The sequence below is a fragment of the Aptenodytes forsteri genome, unplaced genomic scaffold (assembly GCF_000699145.1).
Source record: "Aptenodytes forsteri isolate BGI_AS27 unplaced genomic scaffold, ASM69914v1 Scaffold207, whole genome shotgun sequence".
In the NCBI taxonomy this organism is placed as follows: Eukaryota; Metazoa; Chordata; class Aves; order Sphenisciformes; family Spheniscidae; genus Aptenodytes; species Aptenodytes forsteri.
Window position 1 is genome coordinate 2,578,077 of NW_008794836.1, and position 14,679 is coordinate 2,592,755.

Below are 14,679 nucleotides of genomic sequence, written 5' to 3' on the forward strand. Positions count from 1 at the left end.
AGCCTGGAGAAGAGAAGGCTTCGGGGAGACCTTCTTGCAGCCTATTAGTACTTAAAGGGGGCTTATAAGAAAGATGGCAGCAAACTTCTTAGCAGGGCCTGTTGTGACAGGACAAGCGGGAATGGCTTTAAACTAAAGGGGGGTAGATTTAGACTAGATCTAAGGAAGAAATTTTTTACGCTGAGGGTGGTGAAACACTGGAACAGGTTTCCCAGAGAGATGGTGGATGCCCCATCCCTGGAGACATTCAAGGTCAGGCTGGACGGGGCTCTGAGCAACCTGATCTAGTTGAAGATGTCCCTGCCCATGGCAGGGGGGTTGGACTAGATGACCTTTAGAGATCCCTTCCATCCCCAACTATTCTATTATTCTAATGTTTTTAGATGTCACTAAGAATGTGTATTCGACAAGTCTTTTGTTTAACTACGGTCGTGCTATAAAACCTACAATCCATTTACCACTTCAGGTACTGTTGACTTTCTAGCTAAACCACTCAAAATAGTTACTTTCATGTTTCTTTTTCTCTAAAATCCCTCTGGTCAACTTATTGGTCAACACACAGGTTTAGCCTTCAAAATACACAAGTCTGCATTGATTTATACAGTTTTTTCAAACTGTGATAGAACATTTCTTGAATCCATCCTCTAATAGGGAACACTCACCTTCAGATAAAGCTAAGAGATCATATTTCTTAGTATCACACTAGATATGCTTCAAATAATTTTGTTCATTTAAATTTTTCCAAAATATATTTTATATGTAAAACAATGATTTGTTGAAAATAAAACATTTCTAGGAAAGATATAAGTTTTGGCAGATTTCGTTTTCAGATTTTTTTTAACATCATTAAGGCCAAAACATTTAATTTAACCTTTTTCAGAATGAAACATCTTATTGTGTCTTTTTTTTTTTCCTTCAATAACAACTTGTTAATTATTTTGATTCTATAATAGTTTTAAAATGCTCTAGTGACCTTTAAGACGTTTAACAATGAAAATTTACTGTTTATTTGTTTTCTGAAAAGTATGTCAGAATTAAGCACTGTATTAATCTCATTCTTGTTTTTTAATAACATGTTTTTCATTTTCTTTTTGTTCTGAGCAGGGAGTAAACATCCCAAAGCCCAACATTTGTCAAACACAGAATTGGATTCCTAGGTAGTGTATGTCTCTTGGTAAAATTCACTTTTATGAAGATAACTGACTTACAAGAACTCTTAATTGGAGGATTCCGCCTGCAAGGGTGTAGATGGTATCTATGAAGGGCAAGAATTTTGATCTTTGTGGAAAGCACTTGTGCATGTCACTTCACGGTTCAACAGGACAAAGTAAAAGTGCGAGCTGGTGGGAGTAAGTGGATATTGAAGACCAAGAAAAATACTGTCCCAAGCATATTGATTAATTTTCTAGAAGTCCCCCACACAGAAATATTTCAGTGAAGGATGTCCCTTGTCCTTCTCTATGTTTTATATGGAGCTGAGCACCTGCTTGCTAAATGCTGTAGACAAATTAGTAGCATGCTTGAGAGATTAAAATAATTAAGATACCCATTCCTGCCATCATGGAGGTCTTAAAGTGAGAATTCTAAGTCATTATAATCATACCACACCTTTCCTGCATAGTCCTTATATTCATTGTCAACTTCTTTTATTCCAGTGTCCTACACAAGCATCTACACTTTCAGTTCATTCTTTTGAAGGGTCCAGCTTCTCCTTTTTCATCTCCAATTTCAACATAAGTTAAGAGGACTTAGCATCTGGAAGGATTAAGACGTGCTAGATGTGCAGTTTGTTATGCAGATGATAAATACTGATATCTGGTAGGGTGAATCTGTGTGGTTCTTTCAGTGGATGCTGGGATCGAGTCTTGTGGGATTTGCTTAATTCTGAGGTGAAATACTGAATAAGAGAGATTAAATCTTCTGGAACATTTTGGTTGCTAAGTTATTTTAAGCATAGAAGTTCTTTTTCCTTTTTCAGTAGGAAAAGTGCATAATAGCTAATTAGGCCCTTAGGGATCAATTTTCAAAACAGTGTGCAGGAAGTGCGAGCACAAACCTTATTTGTTAATGGGTTTTTTGAACATACCTCCTGTGATACTGAATAAAAGAGATTAAATCTTCTGGAACATTTTGGTTGCTAAGTTATTTTAAGCATAGAAGTTCTTTTTCCTTTTTCAGTAGGAAAAGTGCATAATAGCTAATTAGGCCCTTAGGGATCAATTTTCAAAACAGTGTGCAGGAAGTGCGAGCACAAACCTTATTTGTTAATGGGTTTTTTGAACATACCTCCTGTGATTTTTCAAAATTTAGAACAACAAAACAGCAACCTTATTGGAGAAGCTCATTTAAATATATAGAATATGGTATCTTTTTCTTCAGGGCATTAGACAGATGACATACATTAAGACTACGGAGTGTTTCTGTGGTCATTATGTTTTACTTCCTCAAACCTGTAAACATAATGAAATAATAAAATATTCTCTGCTGCCCTGTAGGAGAAGTCAATCCTACAGTCCTTACCTACCTCCTCTTTGCTTAAAGGAGGAAAAGCAACAAAAGACTAATCCCTAATTCTGGTGAAGAAAAAATCATTAAAAAATAAAATAAACATTATTAAACATTTCATTGTAAAGATTTTTCAAGGTATTTAGAATGAAATAACAGTGAGCATATAGGAAAAAATCCACAGCAATATTTGATCTAATTCTCTATTTAAACTGTTGGGTAAAGGTTCCTTATCATTGCACAGGAAAATGCAATAAATGCGTGTTATTTTTCAATAATGTTAAATAGAAAAAGAAATGCAATTCCTGAAATATGGGAATATTCAAGTATGCTAACGGAAGTGATTGTTATAATTTATAGTAATGCTAAAGGTTATGACTACAAGAAAAGATTTAGAGGTAGGTGGATGCAATTGGAGACAGGGCAAAGCTGATTCAGGGGACATACATACAGCTGTAAATTAAACACATAGCATATTTGTTTGGGTGCACTGTGGCCCTATTCAGCTCTCTGTTCTGAGAAGTGGAGGTGCCTCATTTCTGGCCAGGTCAGAATGTAGGCAGATGAGCTCAGGTCTGTTTGCACCTTCGTATTTCAGTATGCCTTAAGCTGAAATGAGGATCTGGATCCATGTGACTGGATACTGCTAACACGTATGTACATCCAGGAGTATACACATCAAATCCTGCATGTGAAAAATGAATGTTGTATAAGCTGTATATATCTGTATTAACTATACACTGTATATATATCTATATACTTCATCCTTGTTCTGAAAAGTGTGCAAATTGAGAAGGTAAAAAGAAGGAAAGTAAAAACTTACATTTAAAATACTTAAGTATGTATTATGTCCAAAAGACAGTCCATGTGCTGAAGTTCTTACAATTTAAATAGGAAAGAGAAAGGATGTGAGATTCTGTTTCTATTTTACTCACAAAAAGCAAAAAACAAATGTAAATTGAGCTTGGACTTCAGTAGGTCAATGAAGGTTTGCCATTGATTTCAGTGGAATTGGGATTTTGCCCTAAATGACTTTCCCATGGATGAAAAAGAAAATTGTATCTAAGAAAATATATATGTCTGCTGAACACCAAGTTTGTGTCTTACCAGTATAAGTTCTTTAGTCAGTTTTAGAGAGTTATTTGCTGATTATAAGACAATCTAAAGAAATCAACTGCTTCTGTGTTTTTCCAACTCCAAACACATCATTGTCAAGTTCACATATAATGAACAGTCACACAATTCCAACCCACCTTTATTAATAAAAGCTTTTGATTTCAAATATTTGCAGCTTCTATTAATTAAAACAATTTCTGTCCTGAGCAGAAAAAGATTTCTTGTGTTAAATATTTCATTGCTTAAGTGGCATCTATTATCAAGAAAACATTAGATTTTCCAGAGAATAGAAAAGATATTTAAAAATATGTGAGCATAGATAATCACTATAAATTGGTGATTTTATTTCTTAATGTTACTGGACAGTAGCCTAAAGTGGTAAGTTTCATTACACTAGAATATAGATTTGACCGAAGTGTGCAATTTTTTCCTTCAGTGCGCATTTAATGGAAAAATACAATAGTCTCTGAATATTTATATTGTGGTACATAATTGGAAAGTTGAGAATGTGTATTTGTTGCAGTTATATTGTTTTATTACTGAATATTGAAATTCTGGCTTTCAGAATGCCAATTTAAAATGGTTTGTTATATATATTTATATTTGGTATAACAGATTGAGAAAGTGCTAACATAAAGGATCATTAACACTAACTAAAAATTATGTGATAAAGTGCTTTATTTAAAATCTTCTGTTTTCAAATACAAATTTGTATCTCACAAATCTTCTACATTTCCAACAAAGATTATCTAGGATGTCAATCATGATATTGACACCATAAAATCATGAAGTAGGGCTGTACTCCAGTTTAAGGGAGATTCTATTATAAGGAATGATTGCTTGAGCTCTAAAATTCCCTGGTATCTGAATAAATACATTTATTTTTAGCTATATTTTTTTGTACTTTGATAACTTCCATATATAATCTTATAATTAATCTTTTGTTAGTTTTTTTCTGCTTTGGCTCCTTGACTGCAAGAACTGAAAGACAATTCCCTGTCTTAGGTACCACATGCACAGACTACAATTACTGAACTATCTAGGATTATGGAAGCAGTCTATGTGGAATAGCTATTCAATATGTCTTCCATGCAGACATTGCTATTTCAAGATGGGAGTAATATTTTTCCTACTATAACTACCAATTTTGTAACCGTATTAAGTTTAGCTACTAGCAGCTACTCTCCTTCAAAAATAAGAGTTCTTACAGGGTCATTGTTGCAGAAAAGGTATTGCAATTTAATTTTTTTCCACATCTTTGTTTGGAAGAGTTGCACCATAAAGACAAGCACTGAAAAAAGAAGGATAGTCCTTCCCTCCCTATCCGTGCTTCTGTTAGACAAGGATGCACACCAAAGTTTCTACTCTTTTCATACAATTCAGCATAGCTTACAAATGCATACTTAAATTCAATAGAAACAAAAAGACTTTGATGTTTGAAGCCATTTGCTAATAGATGACTGATATGGGTTTAGTTTCCCTGTTTGCAAAATTGAGAATATTATTTCTCCTGTGTGTCACCCATTCTTTATGCATAGTGTATGTTCTCTCTCTTACCAACTGTTTACAGTGCCCAACAGCATGACCCTCAGCCCCTCATGTTCCTGATTGTTAACAATAATCCTATTGCATAGACTATTGATTTTTTTCATTTAATTTAGCCAAAACTTAAATGAAAAAAATGTCTCAACTTTTGCATGCCTTGTTCCTTTCTGACTTCTTTGTAAGCCATTTTCAGCATCCTTTGGTCTTACTCTGGATGTAACATGTGAGACAATCTCTGTATTTTCCTGTCCGTATCTGACCACCCCACAGAAGATCTTTCTGGGATCATTATTATTTTCCTTCCTGACTATTACAAACATCATTCTTCCCCTTCTCCCTTGAGTCATTATTACTTGACTTCTAACCTTTTGAAAATTAGCTGCCAAACCAACTACCTTACTAACTCATTAAGTCCTTCCACCAATGAGCTTTTTTTCCCTGCTAGTGTTCCCTTGTGTCCGTACTACTTCTCTAACACTTATGTCTAATCCGTTTGTCTGCTTTCCATCTCGCCTAAGGTGCCCACATCACCTCTTCTCCCCTTCCCACAATTTTTTGAGGTTTTTCTACCTGACCCTCTATGCCAGAAGGGCCCTTCAGCAAAACTCATCCTTTCCTACTACCTTTGCCACCTGCCAGAGTTGAGCTGGGTTTTGTACTGTGCTTGTTAAGAACTAATTGATTAGCATTATATAGTATAACTAGGCTTTTAAAGACTTTTGCTAGCCTTGAAGAATTTCTCACGACCTGTATATTCTAAAGGGTTCATAACTTCCTAAAGTGTCAATCAAGCTTCCTGTACCTCTTTAAAGCACTCTTTATGATGATTCTTGAAGTTCCTGCTTTGTCTTACAAACATAAGTGCATTAGGAAATGCTGGTAAGTGCACTCAGATACTTGCCTAAAGGTACCAGTGTGTAAATGCTGTGACTGTATGACTAGAACAGCTGCAGTGGCAGGCTTACTGGGCTGTTGTTACCACTGAAATCTCAGTGTCTTTCAAAGGAATAAGTATAACAAAATGAGCATTAGGATGTAACAAATGCTGTTTGGGATCATGAATTTTGACAGATTAAACAGCTGAAAGTCACGTTCAAATTTATCCTACTAAATCAGGTTGGCTTAGTAGGGATACTGTAAGTTTGGCCTAATGTTTATTTATTACTAATGTTTGGGACAAATGGGACCCAGAAGCGCTAATTTGTGATATATTGTAGTGACTGTAGCACCTTGGTGCTGAAGTGTATTGATTATTTTGCCCTTCTAGGAAGACATCTTTGATCAATTAATCACCTAGCTAGGATATTACTCCATAAATTACAATCATATTTGAATGAAACCCGGTAATTATCATAGATGAAAACTGCTTTTTTGTCTAGTGACCTCAGATATCCAATTTATAGAAATAGTACTAATGCATTTCTCCCATTAGAGAGTTCTATGGAACATACAAACAGAAATAAAGTCAAGAAAATATGGATAAAAAGAAGTGAAAATTAGATGAAAAATTTTCCTGTGTCAACTCCTCAGATTTATTGGATGACTGATTGTGGATCCTGAATCTCAATCTTCATTCTCCAATTAGAATTACCAGCAATAAAATTATTATCTAGTTGATAAAATGGAGAGTGTGTTTGGAAATAAAACTTGATGTTTTATATCTTTTAAAGTAGACATAATTTGGGGACTTGAATGCAAAAGTAGCTAGAGCCTTCAGAATTGTTTTAGTTGTCCTTATGCAACTAGTGTTTTTTTCTCTCGATATGTCTGTTATAGAATGTACCTTTCAAAGATATAGATAAGCTATGCATCCAGTGAAGTATGGTGAAAATGGTTATGTTTGACACTGAAATACTGCGTGGATCTGTAAGTGTATGTCACTATTAGAGAACGGTATAGACAAAGAAACAGTGGAGGAGAGATGAAGGAAATGACTATCTGATCTTTCAGGGAAATAAACTTCTAAAAATAACCCCCTTTTAAATTTTCTTTTAAAGCAGCCACCCAGAAGAAAATGCGCCTGTTATATTTGTCACATCACAAGATGCCTAAAGGTATAGCTTGCACAGAAGCTCTGTAAAATGTGAGGTGGATCACCTGAGTCACTGCCCTTATAAAGTTTACACTCTGCCTCTTAAAAAATCATGAAGACGTTTTAAATTACCAGAGGTGATGCCTGCACCACTTTGTTAACATTTTTCTTTTTCTAAAAGAAGATCTCTGTGTAAAATCTTGTGCATGTGTCATTATGTACATGGTAAGTTAGATTTTACTTGATGTTTTTAATGCAGTGGTTAAAAACTTACGATCCTGAAGAATTTTTATGAATAAGTAATGAGTGCAAGCTGAAATTTGGGCCATTAGAGTTTATTTTGGTATTGATTCCGCTCTTTCATATGTCAGCTTCTGTCAGCTTATCCCAAGGCACAGAGCTCTGGTAGAATCAACATCAGAGGAAAAGACTTGAAGAAAGTTGTCTTCACAAAAGATGTCCTCTCATTCTGCAGTTATTTGATTTAGAGCTGGAAAGTTGACTCCGCAGATTATTTTTGCCTCCTGGAGGCAGCCTCAAGGGAAATACAGCCAAAGCACAAAGATGCTTTTCAGAGGAAAAAGTTCCCTCTTCAGAAGTGTAGTCTTTAAGTAAAGGTGAAAGTGATGTTGGGTTGCATGACTTGGACCAAATGTGCATGAATCAAAACTTAGACCATTCTGGTTCATCTTTAAAGCCAGTTTTGCTGTACAAAGATTGGTTCATTTTCCCCGAGTTAATCTCCAAGAAGGCAAATTGCTCTTGATCCAGTAAAGCAGCTGCCATATTGGTTGCCAGAGGGATGGGAAGTTTAACAGACATTTTAAATTTTAGATTGCTCTGGCTCCATGTAGAAGTTTGAGCTGTAAAATAGTGAAATAATAAAAAAGGCGTGAAGTCCTGATGTCTTCACCTGGAAAGATGCAGATAATTGAGTTGGACTGAGTTGCTGGAAGCTTATCATCTCAGTGCATTTTACAGCAAAATTAATATGCAGCCAGAAATCTATGCATCTTGACAAAACTGTGCACTTCTATAGTACAATGAAGCTAAGCATTTCCAAGGAAGGTTTCAAGCAGGATATAACTTGTATGTAAGAAAGATGTTCTAAGGGCTAGCACATCATACAACATTTTACAGGCATACATTTAGGTATGCATATATGTACATGTATTCAAAGATAAAAAGTGTGCAACTTAATATAAGTTGTAAGCTAGTGGAAAGGAGTTTAGGAAATCTGTGTCTGAATTTAAGCTCTTGGGATAGGAACAAGAGTATGCAACGTGTGCCTAAGGAGGTTCTCACCCCATGGGCAGATCCCCAAGCACCACAGCAGTACAGGTGCAGAATGGGTACTTCATGACGTGGTTCACAACTGGCCACTGATCCCAAAGGATAAGAGAGGCAGACAATAAAAAGTTACAGAGCTTTAATCTTGTTTAACCCAATATGATTTTTATTTGCAAGAATTAATTTATAACATAGGAGAGACAAAGAGAAACTAATTAGCTGATCTTGGATTTAATTTTGGAAAAGTCATTTAAAACAAACATTTGAACTACTACAGGATAAAATGAATATGAGATCAGACTCAGATCTTGTAACCACCTGCCTTTTTAGAAATTACTCCTTGGATTAATATGAGTAGCTGAAAATGTCTTTGCTTTGTTGTAGGGAAAAATAAAGTATAATTATTAGAATGTTGTCGCTGCTGTACTGGGGTGATTAATCTGTAGCTAAAGACTTGGAGAATACAGTTAGATAAGTCTCTCTTTTCTCACATTTGAATCAGGAAGGCATTGTCAAACGCCTTCAGACTGCGTAGGGGATAAAAGGCAATGATGGTTTTAAGCTATGTCATGCTAAGTAAACACCCACATGATGGTATGTATGAGAAATATCCTACACAGAGTTCTGGAAATCTTGAGAAGATTTTAGCAGCTCCTGCAGCTCTGTATATGACAAGACTAAAACCAGGAAACCTGTCACAGGTTGAACCTACACAGCAGTGACTGTAATACAGTGAAGAGCTACCTGAGCTACCTTTAAACTGTGTACACTGGGTAGAGGTAACAGTTTAGGCCAGAGCAGCATGAAGTTTAACATGAAGTATTTTACCATTATTTTTAAAGCAGAGGTACATATTGCTACTCCATGAACAACAGCAGTATTTCAAATAATTATATCAAAGCTAGTTCAGATGTCTCTCATTACACCAGACATAATCAAATGATATATATTTTTAAAAAATAAAAAAACACCAGAAATAAGGACATTTCCATCAATCCCTAAGGGAGGGTCTGAAAGAAACAGATTGAATTCCAGACACATGATGAAAAATTCCATTGATTTTAGTGGGGTTGCTCTAGAAACTTCTAGCTTAAACCAGATCAGAATCCAGCCCTTTTTTCAAACATACGTTCACCAGAAAAAGAGATACAAAAAAATTTACAGCAGTGATTGAAGGTGGAATGCTTGTTACTGAGGAAAAAGCATATCTAGGAAAGTTACAAACCAGGAAACTGTTTTTATAATGCCTATACTTGAAAAATCATTCCTAAAAACTTAATATCTCACAATATTTTTACTAGGATTCACTATGTAGGAAAAATCTTCTATAGAGGAATTCCATATGACTTTGCAATCCACATCAACATATCATTTCCTTTTCAATCTGTTTAGTGATGCATTCATCAAGGATTTAGGTGCTGAGATTTTTGTGCAACCTAGATAACTCTGTGAAAAACTGTTTTCAGATATATACAGCATAATGCACATGGAAGAAAGGGTGTGGGAAAAAGCATGAGCCACCAGGTTTCAGCAACAACAAAATTCCACTTAAGTAGTTATGAAAATCTTGTGGTTTGAAAAAATACAGTAAAAAAAACCCCAGCAATGTCACGTACTGGATTTGCCTTTGATATGCAACTTTCAGTGCCAGATCATCCTTTGGTTTTCCCATAAAAGAAAAATGTAGACATGATTAAGTATATGCATGGTATCAGCATTAATATAAGAGTAAGCTAAGTGGTTCTGGATCAGGAAATGAGATTATAATGAACTCAATGGGATTTCATTGTGGTAAAAGAAGTTTAAACTTGATAACTATTCATAAGAAGAATAGGTACTATGTTAGCATTCTGTTTCCCTGGAGGTGAAAGAGCCTTGACAGGGCTGTTTCTCTCATTAAAAATCTGACATGACTTTGTCCTGTAGGATTTCCTGGCTTCACTAGAAAATTCGCAGTCGTCTGACACACGTGTTCTTCTATTCCTAATGGATGAACAAGTCTAATTTAGTATATACCTCTACAATTAAATCTCTCCATGGCTCTGTTGGAGTGGAAGTTTGCTAAAATGTTTTTAAAATAGATTTAAATCAGAACTGTTGGGCATAGGACCTTATAATTCAAGTTACCTATTACTAAAGGGAAATGTCAAGATACTCCATCAGTTTGGAAAAGGGAGCAGCTACAGGATAATCACAGACATTAGGCCAGATCTGAATACACTATAATTGTACCAAGTCCCTTTATTATTGAACAGGCTCTAAATTATTTGATGAAGCTGTTGCAAATTGGATTCTATCTAGACTTGACAGTTAAAAATATTTCTAATTATTTTATTCAATTTTACTCCTCTTTCCAATGAAATAAGACCTATATTGACCTTAAAAATGGAGGTATTAAAATATTGAGTGGATTTGTGGACAGCTATAACTGTATCTAAAATTAATTAATTTGGGGAGGTGATCAGTAAGATGTATGTTACAGTTTAAAAATAATTATCAGAACATTTGATTTAATTCATATATATGCACAAAATTCTTTCAACCTTAAAATGTGTTAAAAGTCAATATTAGTGTAAATAAAAAATCCAGTAATTTTCTCACCAATTTATATTTCTGTGTTCCCATAGATGACCTTTCCACGGCTCAAAGCAATTTCTTGGGATGATGCTGTTCGGAATACACAACATGAAAAATGCTTTCTAGATGATCATCTTCTCTAAACAGATGAACTGACAAACAAGGGAAAAAAAAATTCCAGGCATTTTGACAGAAAATTTGAGAAACATTTGAAGACAAGATATAATTAGAAGGGTCTGACCTTCCGCAAATTGTGAATACTTTCCAAGTGTGCAACTTTTATGAAGTCTTATATAGTCAGCTTTAGTTAGAATTTTCTAGTATTATTAATCATCTATCAAAACCCCAAGGGCATGATAGAGGAGGTAGTTTTGGCAGCTGAGTTATGGGCTTGTATGCTTTTCCAGTGGCTGTTCTTTGCGCCCTTTCCTCTGTGTCCCCAGACTGCCCGCCCTTGCTGTCTCCCCAGTATGGGATTCCCAAGGAAATGCACAAAGCTGGCAACAGGGGAAACAGATACTGGCATTTGTTAGATACTGTCAAATGTGAGTCTTTCCACTAGTTATCTTCAAATATAGATGCAGCACAGGGTGAATTTTATCTCCAGAGCTTTGGACTGAAAGCCTGAACTGAACATAGACTGAAATTTTAATTCCACAAATACACAGTACAAGGAACATTGCATAGGAACACTGCATATTTGCAGTTTATATAATTATATAACCAAGTCTGAGAGAGAGAACTATAATCTTCCTAAACATTAATGCTTATAGCTGAGGTTTAAGGAACCATGGAATTTGGAGGTAGCAAACAATTCCAGAAGCTGTAGGGAAGCAAAACACGTATTTCTTAAGGTTGTTTAAGGACTGTTATTTTATTTTTGCTTTTTCCTCTCCATTTACCTGCCTCTTCTCTTCTGTGTTAACATTATCTGGCACTTCTGTGGAAAACTGACTTCCAAGCACTAACTCCTGACCTTCTCGCCTCCTCCCCTTCTTCATCTGTCTTCTGTTTTCATTGTTTTTCCCCATTTCTGCTTTAATTATAAAGACATTTTACTAGCTGGTTCTACTTGTACTAGCGATGCTTATGACAGTGTGTTCTTCTGAGCATCATTCATGAATAGCACAAGTGTTTTTCTCTAGTGAATGGCTAAAGGTTCAACCCGGTTCTTGTAAATAATCGGTTACTTTTCTCATTGATGTCAGTGTTTACTGTGTGAGGCTTGAGTCCAGTTAAGTCACTGGACTTCTAGCAGACATCAAAATGAGGTAGTAAGCTTCAGGGAGAAAAGAACATGGGAAGGAAATGGGTTTTCTTCATGTTTTTGCATTTCTTTCAGTATTTCTCTATACGCAACAGGAAGCTGAATCAGATCTTCTGTTCCCTTCAAGTGATTGCAACACGAGATCACAGTGCCTTTTTGTAATACAAAACTTCCCCTGTTAGGAAAGATGCACCCCATCCTTTAGGGAAGCTAGAGGATAAATATATTATCCAGAAATGTGAATTTCAGGTCACACTTAGACCTAGTCCATAATAAAACTATTCATTTTACTGTTTCTACACTATTAGTGATTTTCTTATCTTGCTTAGAATTAATTGCTTGGGTGGGTTGTTTTGGTTGGTTGATTGGTTGATTTGTGCTTTTGTTTGTTTGTTTTTGGTTTTCAGTCCAAGAGGTCCTGGTATATGAATTTCCTAACAAATTTTATTCAGAAATTTCTAAGTCATTTACTAAGCAACACCTAGATACCATGTGAACATCCTTCTAAACTTATGTTAGTCACGAAGCCTATTGCAGCATTCCTGTTTAAGATTAAATATTTTCAGAAGTATTTTTCCTTCCAGAATGTTCCTGTTTCAGTGGTACAATTCCATTTTCCAGCATCTGTATTTTCTCACTTTATTCTAGTGTGGAGGCAGAGATTTTAAAGTAGATATTAGGATGTCCATTTGTTAACATAGACTTTCATAATCGTAAATAACCCCATTTTAAATCATAACTCTTTCCGGGTAGCACTAATCAAACTTCTATTCCATGGGAAGCACCAACATCTTAAAGATGTTTGTGGTCCATCATAAAGAAAGAGAATTCATGATATCTCTGTCAGAAAGAAAATTCTGAAGAGCTTAAGAAAATTTCAGTCTTCCTATCCTATGTACTGACATGAAATAGGATATCCAAGTTTTCCAAATCACTCTGGGACACCCAGAATTTTGGGGTTTCCCAAAACCAGAAGAGTTCCCATTACTGATTAGGGAAACTAGAAATGTTGAAGCCTAGGGTTCCAGAAATCATCTGTACTCTGCTTTCACCATTTTGGATGTGTTCCAAACTGTGTTGCCAAAAATGAAAAAAAAAAATTCTAACAAAGGACAGTTTTAATTCGTAATTACTACGTAATATAATATTTGCAGGGCCACTGTACTTTGAAAGTTAATTTGTAATCCTTTGACATTGCTGAGCATGTTGTCTCCTAAGGGCAGCAAAAAAGTCAGCTACATGGACCACATTTATCCAGGCATATCTTTCCTCTCAAGAGAAACATTATTCTATATACACTCATACATTTCAAATTATAATTTGAAAATTGATCATTAATGAATTCAATATTTTCATGGCATGAACTAGATTTTTTTTTACTTTATTATCAGAATTTTAGACCTTATTTATATGTATTTCAAGACACATGAAGATTTTGTATAGTAGCACATAGGCCAAACTGGTACTTAAATCCATGGCTGTTCTTCCACGGCGGCTCTGATGTCAAACTTCAAACAAGTCTGAATAAGAGAATCAATTAAAGCAAGTTAAAATACAATAATTTAGAAGCTAATTTCACAGTTTTTATATTTTTTAAAAATAAAACTTTCCCTTTTGATGTCTTTCCAAACTAGACCTCAGAGGCCTTTAGTAGAAGGAGAATCATGTTCTCCTCATTAACATTCATTAAGCATCAGTTATTAAAAAACCTAGCTTACTAATAATACCTGACAATTGACTGTACTGGTATAAAATCTTGCATTTATGAAGTTTCAGTGACCACCAGATTCCGTGGTTAGCATAGTCCCTCAGTATCCTTACAGAGATTTCTAGAGGAATAGTATCAATCATTTTCTTACAGTAGCCTTATATCTCATTTTCCTCAGTAAGAAATGACAGAGCTAGATCCTGAAAAATGCTTAAGTCCCTACTGGTTTCATGAGATACTGAGAGAGCTCCCCTGTTTGCAAGATGGAATATATGTACCTCGTCTTCAAACTATGGGGTTCATATCTTCCAGTATCCTGAATGTAATCCATACAGTAAAAAACTACTGGATCACTAAGTGAATTTGCAGGAGATTCCTAGGTATCAACAAGAAACAAAATGAATTATCATGGAGTTTCTACTAGATATGTGATCTCATAGGTGGTGAAGAAGGACAAGTAACATGGAATCATAGAATCATAGAATCATTAAGGTTGGAAAAGACCTCTAAGATCATCGAGTCCAACCGTTTACCTTACACCACCATGTCCACTAAACCATGTCCCTAAGCACCGCATCTACACATCTTTTAAATACTTCCAGGGATGGTCGCTCAACCACTTCCCTGGGCAACCTGTTC